We start from the raw sequence: 13354 nt of genomic DNA on the forward strand, positions 1-13354 counted from the left end.
CTATATTTCTCGACAAACATATCAAATGGTCCTAAGTGGAAATGAGAGCCTCTCTATGTTTACTTTCTTTTTCGATTACTACAGCGTCATCGTAAAACTTTTCAATATTGTTTCAGGATATATCGAAAAACGCTGATTTCAACTAGCTTATTCTGCTAAGAGTTGAGTAACAAAGTATAAACTGCCAAGTTATTAGCGAAAGAGAAAGTAAACAAAGAGAAATTGTCATTTACACTTAGGACCATTTGACATGTTTAGCTAGAATTGATAACCTTCGTTAAGTACTTAGAGTTCAACATTTTTACAAATCGATCTAACGTCTTTCTAAATGGTCAGAAAAATATTGCAGGTTAAAAAAAACTATTTGTTTATTGCTGAATGCATAAAATACATGGAATAATATTTCAAATATTTTTCCAGTGAGCTCTTATGTAAATTGCAATTTTATTATAAGTTAAGAATACAATTCATCGCGTAGTTTACGAGTTATCAGTCATTGAAAAATATTCGATTTTATTATATGTGTCAAAAAGTTTGATAAAAAATCACATTGAAAAAATATGTATCGATTGTTTTTTGCGCAAGAAAAAATAAAAAATGTCAAATTTGATGTAGAAAGTCATGTAAACACTCAAGATTATTGTACTCTAGTTAAATATATGCCGTCAATATTTGAGTACACTTATCCAAACAAAAAAAAATTGGAAAAGGATCCAATCCGATGAAAGGCCCTTATCGGAAAATTTTGAAACATTCGTTTCCTAGGGGAGGCTTACAACATTACCTAAATCCCGGACTCAGTTGAAACCGCGGGTCGGATTCGGATTCTTGAAATTTCTAAAAAATCGAACCGACCATCGCGAACCGCACGGTGCAACAAAATAAACAAAATTGAATGTACTTTTAAAGTGTCGGTCTGATCAAATGCAACAAAAAGCCACGTTTGATCAATTTAATATACCCTCAAAATCTTGGTTTATTGCAACAAAACTATTTTTCAGGATTTTCGGCACGAAAAACAAATTCTACGCAGTCATTTTCGACCGGATTTTCAATTTTTTGAAATGACCTTTCCAACGATTATGTTCGTTTGTAAAAATACTATGTTGTTTTGGGGCAATAATTAAATTATTTGCGATTTTTTCAAGAAACATTTGAAAATTACTTAACATTTTCATTAAGAAGCATATTGGTTTTAAGGGAAATTGGAGGAGAACATTTACTTCCGCATCCAACGATATATTTATGATCGAAATCGGTTGAAAAATGACTGCTTTTATTTTGTTTCAAATTATAGTAAGATTCCGTTTTTGGCAAGCCCGCTTTTTGGCACACTCCGATTTTGGCAACAAATGGGTTCCGTTTTTGGCAACATTTTTGTTGGTCATAACAAGTCTTTTAGAAATGTGCAAAAGATATTTTTTGTATCAATTTATATCACATTTGACTTCATTTCCAAACATGGGAGTCATATTAACCCTCAAAGGCGCAAATCAATTTTTTTTAATATTGTGAAAATTGTCTCATAGCTTCAATACATTACTGTTATAATTTGTTGTTTTAAAACAGTGTTATGTATTTAAGGGTTACCTATGTTTTACACTGTACGTGTTTTATTTAATCATTACAATAAGTGTAGAGATGCATTATTTATGTAGGGGAATGTGTTCGGTTGTCGGAAAACTTTTGTTTTTGGCTCACAACATTACTCCAGTTAAACAATATATGGGAATAAGCATACCAATAGAAAGCTAGAGGCCTTAGCTAATAACTCATCGAAGAATTCAATTCCATTTGTCAACTTAAAAAAAGTTATTAACAATTTAGTAAAATGATAACTGTTTACCATTTTGAAAAATGTGGTCAGTTGTCGGCACCCTAAAAAAAATTACTGAAAAAGGAAACATATGAATGATGATCATCACGATTCAAACGGAAAAGGAAATTTTTTTCGTAAATATTCAATGCGCATACTTTTTCGATCGATTTACTTCTTTCTGTAACACTAAGCAAATCATCAAAAAACACTTTTGAGTACAGTTTCACTTGTTCAAAAAATATATTGGTTGTAGAACAGAACATTCGAGTCTGCTTCAGCAAACGGCACAAAAAGATCGCGCTAAAATATAACACAAATAATATTTATCAGAATTTCCATATCTGGTTTCTGTCAAAAGCTACATAGGGGTGCCGGCAAGCGACGACTTTCTCCTATAATATGGACAAGTTGCAAGTGATTTTTACAACAAAAATGGTTTTCTTCAAACCTAAACCATTGCAGTTCGATTTTCAATCTATCAATTCCATTTGAAAGATCAACGATGTTTTTCAGAAAGAAGACATAACAGCCCCAGGAGCGAAATAAACACTGCCATTCAGTGAATTGTTCAAGTTTTGATGTTCAGTGGGCCGAAGAAAAGCGATTCGAATTCAATGCTATTTTACATATTCGTAATTAGGGGAATTGCACTCGAGAAGTACGCGAAGATTGTGAGAATTCTACAGGACGGCACAGTGGGCAGAATGCTACTTTCGACGCTCAAATCCTCTAGCGCCCTGGGTATGTATCCTGAAGGATTTGTGTCTTCGGAAAAGTATCTTGGATGAAAATGAGCATTATTTTGACAACTGACTGATTAACGTTTCTTGCAAAGAACAAGCACTGACTGAACTAATATTCGGAAAACTGCAGAAAGGACTAGACACAGCAGTGATTTAAATATTAATAAATTTATTCTCAGTTCGAAATATTATATTTGAATTCGAAAACAAGAAAATATTTGCATATATTTTAGTTTACTCAAAAATTCTCTAGCGAAGTAGGAACTATATACTTGAATTATATTTTTTTCCTCATTTCATTTGTCTGCAAAAGGCCCACCTTGCCCCACTTTTTTTCTCTTCGTGGTTATAAAGTTAAAGGTTTTTACTAGTCACAAACAAAATTCCAGCTGCCGCTTCGTGGGTTATTACAAATTTTGTGGAACATATTTTTTTTAATATTTTTGATGAAAACAACTTTAAAATGTCATGATAACATTTATCACTCTTTTAAGCATTTTTATTATTGTATATTTTCGAAGATTTAGGAATAAAACATTTATTTCTAGATATATTTTTCATAAACAAATGTTAAAATTCATTTTCTCGAGTATTTTTTCAAATGTCATGTAGCGCCATCTACATAGGTTATAAAGTATAAATGTCTTCAGTGCATGTGTTAGAAATATCAAAACAAACAATTTTGCCGAAGAAAGTTTTTTGATAGAATACCTCTATCAAAAGATAGAACTGATCTAGATCAGTTTCTACTTATCTATATTAAAACCAAAGTTGTCAAAATAATGATCATTTTCATCTAAAATACTTTGCTAAAGACACTAAACCTCCAGGATATATACCCAGGGCGGTAGAGGTTTTGAGCGTCGAAAGCTTGCCCCACTGTACGACGTCTGAATTTGATAAGATGATGAACAAAATTGAATTTGCATATTTTTTCTTTCATCTCATTTCATTTCACATTTGATTAAAAATCCTTGAAACATTTTTGAAGTCGTAAATTGAAAATCCAAACTTTAAAAATAAGTTTCCATTTTTGGCACGGTTCCGGTTTTGGCAACTGAAAAAAATAAAATTGTTGCCAAAAAAGGAATCCTACTGTAGTAACTTGTTCGAGGACAGTATCACATATAATTTAAAAAAAAAAAGATTTTTTGTTGCTCCAATATGTATGTATTCAAAAGTAGATGTGTGTGAGCTTTGCTCTTGAAATTGGAAAAAATAATGGAAGATATTAATATAGAATCCTATAGTGCGAGACAATACCTCACTAACCGAGTTCATGCGAGCAAGTTTCTAATTCAGAATAGGCCTAATACGCCCCCTTAAGCAAAATAGTTATATGTCAACGTTAGAAGCTATGATCTTGCACAAACTACTATAGTTTATTACTATATTAGTTAGAGAATTAATTCCCGTTTCATTTTTTATTAAAACATCCTAATACAAGAATTATTACACATTTTTAAAGGAGATTATATTCTAGTTTTTTTCTTCCACCCAGGCCAAAATGCCCCCGGTTGCAGTGTAATATGCCCCACAACAAATGGATGGTATGCCTCACAGCAATCGGTGAGTATGCTCCACGACAATGCACAGGGGTTCCTCCATAGGCCAATAATACAAAAAAAATATTTCGGCAAAAGCATGTTTTTATCTCTCGTTTAGATTGTTATGAATATATGTTTTATTATCTCAAACTTGATTTCGCCAATAATGAACTGATTTTTTTTTTATTATATAGAAGAATGCATAGGGTGATTCGCTATTTACCGATAAGTTGAAAAATATTGATATTCGATTGCTAGTCAGATTTTTTTTGTTTTTGCGAACTGTAGTTACCAATATTAGTATTTTTATCAGACAACGTTACTACTAGCTGTGTATTGAATAATAATTATCCGGTTTTGGGGAATATGGCGTGCAGAAATATTAGTATGTTTGTATATTTATTCGGATAATTTAACTAAAAATATTGAATTTGCCTTTAAATAATTTTTCCCTCGATATCCCTCGCGAATTTTTCTTTAAATGGTCTTCAGACTATTCAGTTTCACATAAACTATGCTTTAGCTGCGCAAGTCTGCGCCTAGAATGCCTAGAGAATATAAGATGTTGTATATGTTTGACAAGATAATACAAGACAAAAAAAATATTTTGCATTTTAAAATTACATTAGATCTTAATTATTATTTAAAAATTAAATAGCTTAATTATTATTTAGAAATTATATAGCCTAATTATTTATTTCTTTTCGTCGGAACATTACAACTTGAATTATATTAATTTATCGGACGCTACTTTTTGAAATACAGGTCGGTACGGAATATTCGATATACGAGGCAAACGGCTCACTCCACTTCGTACCACAACGATGTTCTCGAATACGGATTTTTTGAGAAAGCCCAAGTTTCCATTTACAAATAAATTTGAAATCATGAACTGCTGCTCCTTTTTAAAATAAATGGTAGCCTCACGACGGTATTTTTATGCACGCGAAAAAAAAAATTTTTACGGTGGGCAAACTCTTAGTATTCATTAAAACTACTTTTAGGAAAAAATTAACAATTAATTTCAAATTTTGTCGTTAACATGCTATTAAAGTCACGAACAACATTCCAAAATTGAAGATTGGTCTGTGAGTTGGTTCACGAGATATCATGCTCACTGGAAACGATATCAAAATATTGGCATTCAAGCACAAAAGCTGTATTTTCGAGAATTGTCAATGAAAAATGCGAATGATCGGTGTAATAAGAAAAGCCATATCCCACTGTTAGGTAGAAATAATCACTTTTTTAATGTGAAATTCGGATTCAGCGACCCAAAATTTACTAAAAAAATATAGATTTGTATCGATATTTGCATTGCATATATTTATGACCGCTTCTCTTAAGAAATGGAACCACTGTGCAATGTGGTTATAGGCCCCAATCGAATTATTAAAATTTTTATCATGCTGAAAAATGTCACAAAATGTATTAAACCTCGATTTACTTAAAAAAAATCAGCAAAACTGTTATTTAAAATATAAAATTGTCAAAATAATTACTTTTCAGTTCTGGTAATAATGGGGCATACCATCCATAACCTAGTGGGGCGCTTTGGCCGGTGATGAGCTGTTGTGAAGACATGAATAATTCTACACGCACGCATAGTTTTAAGCCACGCTTAAAACTAAGATAGGAACTCCAACATTCTAATAAGCTACTCAAAATAGTTCTATCAAAACCTACTGATTCTAATTGGTTGAAATGCTTATAGAAAAAGAGTGGAAACTTACATCGAAATAGATCTTTTGAAACTTTTATGTATATTGTTGTTTTGCAGCATATTTAAAATACCAAACTAACTTAGTACGTTGATTCCACGAAACGATACTGTTGTCAGCCATTTTTTCTTTTCAGAAAATTCGGGAGTCCTGGGAATATAAGTGAAGCATTCTGCCCCGGTGGGGCGTATTATACCATTTCACCCTAACTGTGCCATTTTTCAAACGATTTTGAAGATAAATAAGTCGTTGAATGCGAAATTGAAATTCTCTCTATTTTTTTTTATAAAACAAAGATGCTTCTTTAGAAGAATGTTGAACAATTTTCATACTTAACATGGAAAAATTGCGAAAATTTGGTTTTGGTTTTCATATCGTTGTCCCAAAACCGCAAAGTATTTTTGGCAAAAGTACATAACATAGCATACCGTTGGAAAGGTTACTTCTTCTTTCCAGAACTCTAAAAAAATTGAAATCAGTTTAAAAATAACCATGTGGAAATTTTTTTTAGTATCGAAAGTTCCGAAAAATCGTATTTGCTATAAATTAAGATTTTGAGGGTATACAACATTTTTCATACATTATTTTGTGCGGCATTTGATGAGATCTACAACCTGTACTAGGTCCGTTGAAAATTACAAATTCACTGTAGCAGCGTGTTATTGGATTTGGATTCGTTGTTGCTTGTGGCATACACAAGAAAGCGCCAGTACTGATCGGCATAGGTATTTTTTCAAACTTATTTTGAACTAATTCAGGCAGAAGCAAACCAACAGGCTGGCAGTTTGGTGATTATTGATGAGCTGACAATGCAGGGCACGGCGGTCGTCATCGCATTGTTTTAATTGTTACCGAAAATAGTGGGCGTCAAATGGAGCCTGCTACCTGTACGATTTGTACTCGCTAAGAGTGTCATTAGCGGATTTTTTTTCCACCAATGTTTTTTGGGTAGTGTTTTGTTTCTAGAAAGAACAGAATTGGGCGTAAATTTTGTAGGTAAATGCTTTGTTTGAGAAACGGGTTTTATCATAGGAAAGTCGCGGCCCTCGTCTTGCTGGACAGATTATACGAGGGTGTTTCTTGTCATTGTTTTTCTTTTTGTATTGATATTAAATGTGCGAAAAAAAACCGTTCACATTCGTTGTTGTATCTGTATGTGTATTTTGGTATCATATGGTCTATAATTTAAAGTTTTGAAATAAACTCGGATGAACGCCCGCCGTGACTATATTTTTAGAATAGCTTTTGCTCGGTCTAATTTAGATCTAGAAAAACTGAAAAAATACGTAAATATCACATTAAATAAGCCTGTAGCTCATCAGTTGAATCAGTGAAAAATTTCAAGGACATTCAAACGCAAAAAGGCAGCCAATTGGCATTGCCGTTTTCGATAGGAGCCGTCTATCGAACATCGTCTTTAATAAATCGATGATTGCATTAGAAGACAACAAGCCTATATTTTAGGTATGATACAATTGGTCGGTGTTAAGTCAGACCGCACTAAGTGACAAAATATGGATTTCGAGAAAAATGGGTTTAAAGTTTGAATGGCAGCATCCTTTACGTTATAATTGAAAATTATTTTTTGACATAATTCTTGTTTATGGATATTTCAAATCTGGCAAAAGTCGAATGTAGCTGAAGAAATTCTTTACCCAGTATTATCATTATCTCATTTTTTGATGTTTTGCGACCTGGTCCGGTCTAACTTAACACCGACCAATTGTAGAGAAAACTGAACAAATTAAAAGAAAAATTAAGTTGATATGTCATCAAAAATATTGCAATTGAAAAAAATGATAAAAACACCTTTTAGAAATAGAGCTTTCCATTCTCTTACTGATAAAGCGACGAAAAGAGGGTTTTAAACTTCCTGGGTCTTCATAGTGTTGCTTCTTAAAGTCACGAATTTGGCTTACCTTATTGAGGGTTCGAAAGATACTTTTGCGCATATTTTTAACCTATCATCGTCAGATAAATAAAGTTTCACTGTACATATAGCCTACGTGCAATCGGCATACCATTCAGATTAGATTCATTTCGTGTAGTCGTAGTGGGCGTAATTTACGCTCCTGTTGGTAATATTGCCAAGGGGCCGTTCATAAACCACGTAGACTCATACAAGTTTATGTCGATACAATAAAGTCTTCAGTGATGACCAAGTAGAATTGAAATAATTTGGAGACGTTTTGTAAGGAAAAGAAACGATCTCGCCGGATTGCACCAGCTGCGATGGACATTCATCTAAGCTATCCATCTGGCATTTATTCTCTTGAAATTCGGCCCACCTTTTTAGCAATTCGTCGATCTTGAATTTACTGATGCACCGAAAGCGACCAAGTTCCTCAACGAGATCTAAGCGAACTCACATCCGCCTCTTATGGGAAAGCACCAGTTATCACTCGCGATAATCTCCGGAATACGTCCGGGAGCTTGGTCACCTGCGTCTAACACTCGTCATTGACCAATCAAACTGCTTTCACTTGCGTGCGCGATCCTTTCTTGCACGAGGTATTATTAGGAATTTTTCAAAATCGAAATCGGTTTGCATAATTATGACAGGAGCCGAAAATTTTCACTTTCAACGCGTAAGACTACTCGTCGCTGTTGTGCTATCTTATGACAAGCGCCATTTTAAAAAACAAAACGATTTTTAAAATATGACATTGAATATCTTGAAACTTATAAATGGTAGAAACAACTAAATGAAGTCAATTGATGCTTCTATCTATTCTGTATTAATCTGCCAAATATCACGAAAATCGGTTGACTATGTTGCGAGTATTTACTATACTATACTATAATTTGTATGGCGTGTCATAATCGTGCATGGAAAATTTTCCATAGAAAAAAAGCATCAATTATTAACTTTTATTCATATCTTTGGCTTTATTTGGTCTATAAACAATCGGTGAGATGCATTTTGAAGGAAATTAGGCAGGGAATCTAAAAAAAAAGATATTTTTGGTCACAATGTTCCAAAATATGCTATATTTACAGTGTAAAACTAAAACTCCATTTGTCTCACACTTCGTGTATTTTTGTTTTGAAAATTATTATGCCATTGTGTTTCTCAAATAGTTTTACACATAAAAACATCTTATGCATGACGATAATTTGAGCCAATCTCCAGGCAGAGTTATTAAAAGCAAAAAATTGAAAGTTTCCCAGCACGTGTCTCGCTATATCTCAGTAACCAAGCAGAGTGTCAAAATTTTGAAAACGTCACTTTGTAGAGATTTTTTCGACAAGTAATGTGGCATATCTAACTCAGTTTACCCCAAAATGTCGTTTGTCATAAGATAGCACAACAGCGACGATATGCAAAATATGAGCTTTTATTTCCGTAAGCTCTAGTTCACACACAACCCACTCAAGTTTCTATAGTAATATACATGGAAACTCGAAAATTAAAACTTTGAATCCCATAAAAAGTTCCACAGTAACTCTGCATACTTCAAAACTTATGGTCTTATTTTATAACGAACAGCTTTGTTGAAGGTTGCATATTGATTGGCGGGTTCCCCGACAAAGTTATTTAACTTTGAGTACCAACCATTTATTCTCTAGCCAAAGCATGTGCGAGAAAGAGAAGCAACACATAACTTCGTATAAGAATATCTTTTTACTGCAAAATCGAATCAATTTGCAGTCTCCGGCAATGTTGATCCTTACACCTTGAGCAAATTATGGGATGCACAAGATATGACTGCAATTTTTTACTAAATTTATAGTTTCTATTACCTATTTTTCATATATTTTCACATACAAGCCTGAAAACTTTTGTGAGTGAACTAGAGTTTTCGAAAAAAGCTCATATTTGATACACGTTATGTGACGCCAATTACCGTTTGATTTATTAGTGTTCCGAACAAAAGTCAAAATTGTTGCCGGTCTAATGTCCATCATGCAGCTGGTAGCTAGTATATGTGTCATACAAAGTAAGGTTTAAAATTTCCGTTAATGCATATTTCGGGCCGCTCAAAATTATTGCATATTCTCGTCGTGAATACATACGATACCTTTTTAGTTGTAGCCACACTTTCTTTACTATTTTTGATTATTTTGTATGTTATTTTTGACTCGTTTGTTTTCTCTAAGAATATTATTTGGAGTAAGCATATTGCTAGTCATTTTATCGCTATTCGTCATTACGATATTCCTAAAACGGATTGCTGGCACCTAATAACTCTCCTGGTGGCCGTACGCCCAGAGTCTACTAAAATCTTGAATCGCGCGTTAAATCCGGCACAACTTTGAATCGAATAGTTATCCCCAAGGACGTAGCCAGCCATACGACCCGAAGGGACCGCCCCCAGAAACGAAATTGAAAAAAAAAAATTGGAAGCCGAACATGTTTCTCCACTACGGTTTAATAGAAACCTGTTCTGTTTCGCAGTTTAGCTGATTTAGAAAACTCGATTGTTAAAAAAATTTTAAAGTCCCAAGGAAGATTTTTTTCCTCAAGAAAGTTTTATTTTTCAGGACTTTTATTTATCAGTACCATGGCACCAAGAAATGTGTTTACTTGCATTTTGGCATAAACATCAGATCTCGACGTTTCATGCATTTTGAAATCATTTGACATTAAAATGAACTAATAATTCATTTATTTTGGACTGGTGGTATCCAACGGGGAAAAACGATCGGAAATGGTGAGTGAAGCTAAGCAATCATGTGAAAAAAATTTCACCCCAGAGGCGAGACTCGCACTCGCAACCTTTGAGACTCCGGCCCAATGCACTAACCCTTATGCTATCCCTGGGTATGGCGACATTCCAGAAAGAACATATGATTATCCCACTGGCGACGGTGATCGTACCCTGCCTGCCTCGTTTTTCCCCGTTGGATACCACCAGTCCTAAATAAGGTATTGGCACTTAGTCAAAAGACAAAAAAATTGAATTATTAGTCATTTATTTTGCTTTTTGATCTAAGTACTAATACTTTATTTGAGACTGGTCCTATCCAACGGGGAAAACGATCGAAATGGTGAGTGAAGCTAAGAAATTATGTGAAAATAATTCCCCCAGAGGCGAGGACTCGAACCAGCAAGCTTCGAGACTCCGGCCCAATGCACTAACCCTTTTTTAGCTATCCCTGGGTATAATGACGTCCCAGAAAGAACACATGATTATCGCACTAGCGCACTGCCTGCAAAGCACACGTACCCGGGCCTTGGTATCTAGCGGGGAAATTAAATAGATCAAATGTGTTGGGGTGATCAGCTGCCGTTGTATGTGATTCTCGCAGAACCAAATAACTCAAAATTAAGCTGCTATTGCATTTTTAGTTGATCCGACTTCCGGTTCTGGAGTTACGGGTTTAAGAGTGCAATCACACAGAAATTTTTGCCTTTCTCATATAGAAAGGATATGCAATTACTCTAAAAATCGTCAACCTAATTTCGACTGACATAAGGTTTCTGGATTTTATCAGGGGCGTAGCTGGGGGGTACGGAGAGAAGTTACACCCTCTATCACCACCTATTTTAATTTCCCTTAAATCACCCCTCATTGCACCCCCCTCAGACCACCACCGCATCCATCACTCATACCCCTCCCCCTCTCAACCCCATCATCGTAGAGATGACGGGGTTGAGAGGGGGAGTGGTTCTTTCGCGAGTTTTTCACCCTCCTCACACACCCACCCTCGCATGGCAAATTTACTTAGCAGGAAATCAGCATTGAACTAATGCTGATTTAGCTAATTAAGTATAATAGTTTGTTTCAAGTGTTTCACCGTCGACCCGTAGCTCATCAGGTTCGTGGCTGGCGAGCCATTCCCAAGTAAAAATTGAAGTTTTATAGCATGCTACAAGTGCAATCTAAGTTTTTTGAGTGGCTATAAAACTACCATAAAACCTCAATTGTTACTAGGGTTGCGTGTAGGTGCAAAGTGTTATAAGAATGTGTTTGATTTTTCCATAATTGAAACGAACATATCCAGCCATGGAAGCATAGTTCGAAGAAATGAGAAAGGCACAATTGCACCACTTGGTGGATTAAAACAGGTTTTTGCGTTTATCCTATGCAATCACTCTGAACATCGCCAACTTAATCCCGGCCCGGAGGGCCGTCTGTCATATACCATTCGACTCAGTTCGTCGAATTCGCAAATGTCTGTGTGTGCGTACGTATGTGTATGTATGTATGTATGTATGTATGTATGTATGTATGTATGTATGTATGTATGTATGTATGTGACCAAAAATATGCACATCGGTTACTCGGAGATGGCTAAACCGATTTCATCAAAGGCTGCCATTGAAAATCATTAAATTCCGAGTACCGGTTCCGGAGTTACGGGTTTAAGTGTACGGACACAGCGAATTCACATTTTTGCCTTTCTCCTATAGAAAGGTTATGCGATCACTCTGAACATCGTCAACTTAATTTTGACTTACATAGGTTTTCTGTATTTTAACAGGGTCGTAGTTTGGGGGATACGGTGAGCCCCCCCCCACATCACTCACCACCCTTCCCTAAACCGCCCTTCTTTCATCAAGTACCCCTCTACGCGAATAAAATCTTCTAATTCCTCTGGAATAAGTTTCCCTAGTGGGTCTGAAAAACCAGTGAAAAATGTGGTTTGAAATGATTTTGAGTTGAGAAACTAATTTAAAATTTCTTAACAAGTTGAAAATTTTTGGCGGGGTCCAAATCTTCGAACCCTCCTCCTGGATTCGCCGCTGGTTTCAAGTGTTTCAGCGTCGACATATAGCGACTCAAGTTCGTAGCTGTCGATTCATTGTGCGTATGTGTAAATCGCACTGAATATTTAATAGACATTTTCACCATTATATTAAACATAACCAGCCATGGAATCGTAGTTTGGATAAATAAGAAAGGCACAATTGTACCACTAGGTGGATTAAAACAGGTTTTTTTTTATTTTGTAACGCCGTATAATTATTTATTATGATACCAGAGTCGACAAATCTTTTAATAGTATTTGTAGTTATTTTTATACTAGTACCAAGGTCGTCGAATGATGTATACTTCCATGTGTTCACCACTTTCTACCTCATGCCTCAGCTTTGTAAGTAATTGTTTGTCACAAATTGAGTCCTATATATGACTCAAACAACCCAATTGTGCTCTATATATATATATATATATATATATATATATATATATATATATATATATATATATATATATATATATATATATATATATATATATATATATATATATATATATATATATATATATATATATATATATATATATATATATATATATATATATATATATATATATATATATATATATATATATATATATATATATATATATATATATATATATATATATATATATATATATATATATATATATATATATATATATATATATATATATATATATATATATATATATGACCCCAAACGGTCAAAATGCATCTGCCATGATTTAAAATTTGCGTGAACAAACTAACAATCGTCATCATTATCTTAGTGTCCTAGTAACCGAATAATCCAGATAATCCGAATCATAATTGAATGTATTTTGGAGTTCC

This window comes from Topomyia yanbarensis, chromosome 3 (assembly GCF_030247195.1).
Source record: "Topomyia yanbarensis strain Yona2022 chromosome 3, ASM3024719v1, whole genome shotgun sequence".
NCBI lineage: Eukaryota > Metazoa > Arthropoda > Insecta > Diptera > Culicidae > Topomyia > Topomyia yanbarensis.